This window comes from Cryptotermes secundus, unplaced genomic scaffold (assembly GCF_002891405.2).
Source record: "Cryptotermes secundus unplaced genomic scaffold, Csec_1.0 scaffold597, whole genome shotgun sequence".
NCBI lineage: Eukaryota > Metazoa > Arthropoda > Insecta > Blattodea > Kalotermitidae > Cryptotermes > Cryptotermes secundus.
In genome coordinates, this window is record NW_019743156.1 from 271111 (window position 1) to 272762 (window position 1652).

The 1652-nt window shown below is 40.3% G+C and overlaps 1 protein-coding gene across 2 annotated transcripts in view; it reads left to right on the forward strand.

Moving 5' to 3' along the window:
* Positions 1–1652, forward strand: part of LOC111873895 (membrane-bound alkaline phosphatase) — a 32368-nt gene that overhangs the window by 689 nt on the left and 30027 nt on the right. The window lies entirely within an intron of this gene.

A 1652-nucleotide genomic window follows, 5' to 3' on the forward strand; every position in this document is an offset into this window, starting at 1 on the left:
AGAGAGAGAGAGAAACAGCACTTTCGTTCCGATAAAAAATAGAAAGGAATTTATTTATACTAAAGCAGGATAAAACTTTTAGTGTTGGACACGTACGAGTATTAGACGCTTGTAAAGTGGTTGTTCTAGAAGCATACAGAGAAAGCTATATCGTGTCTGGGGCAAGAAATAGAGCATAAAATAAAAAAAAATGAGCTAGTTAATAAATCGTTCGAAAATATATCGAGTTGAAGCATTTTGGAACTACAGTAACAAAGTCACAATCTTAGGCCGCGCCGTAGCTCAAGCTGTTAGTCGCTGGCTTCCCACAGCGGCGGCCTGGGTTCGATCCCGGGTCTGGTCAAGTGGGATTTGTGGTGGACAAAGTGACGCTGGGGCGGATTTTCTCCGAGTACTTCGGTTTCCCCTGTCAATATTCATTCCACCAAATTCTCCATCATCATAAACACCAGGGGCAGGCTAGAATAGGCCAATCAGTGGCCGCCGTGCTGAGTAGACCCAGTTGGACTCCACCCTCGACTAAGTGAATTAAAAAAAAGTCACAATCTTTCAACTAATTAAAATCAGGTTAAATTTGGAAAATGATTGCTATTACCGAGTCCGGCAAAATTAATATTAAAGAAATACAGCATTAGGATGTGGACTGGATTATTCAGGATTAAGCTAAGACAAAATGGCTGCCTTCTGTGAAACCAGGAGTGAATCTTCATAATCCATAATTTCAGCATATTTATCGAATGAGCGACTATAGGCTTCTCAAGAAGAGATGTTCTTGGTGCAGTATAGAAAGTAATATATAGGAAGAAAACAGAATTTGTCATGTTTGAATGTGATGGGCTTCGTGTTCTCACAGTAGTTACTGAGGAGTTACACCTTCTGAGATGTGAAGCCGGGAGCTTCTGCTGGACCACATGCAGTTACATCCCAGAATATCGTGTCCTTTGAGCAGGACACTGTTTAAATTATACTGAAATCTTCATTTCTTCATTTCAATATTTGAATTCTTTTTAACACAAATATAATTTGACTTGTTTCGTAATAAGTCGACAAGAATTTTTGTTTGAACCTCATATATCTTCCATCTATGACAAACAAAAATGTAATTTTCATAGGCAGGTGTCTGAAACATGCGTTCGGAAAGTTTGCCTTTAAAACTACCAGTAATGTTTCGATAAATGTTTCAAGTTCTGACAAAAGCACTTATCTATTACGTTACTCTAGGTAAATATACTGCCCAGGCGGTAGAAGGGGGCTTCCTGTGGGTTCAGATGCTACCCATGCCTGGAGAGAACAAATCGCACACATTTCTGATCAGGTTTAAAATTTGCAAATGAATTTTAAATTGCATGATTCTTTGAATCTGAAACTTACGTAGTTGAATTCGCATCTATAGATACTGCCAAACCACTAATACTTGAGGCACTATGCTACAAGGCCGGAAGGTCGCGGGTTTGATTCTCGATGAAGTCATTGGATTTTTCAATTGACTAAATCCTTCCAGTCTCACTATGGCCCTGGGGTTGACTCAAACTCTCGTAGAAATGAGTACCAAAAATCTTCCCGTGGGTAAAGGGCGGCCAGAGCGTAAGGCTGGCATCGCCGCCATCTGTGAGCCGATTTTGTAGAAAATTCGGGAGCCTAGACTTCTCACA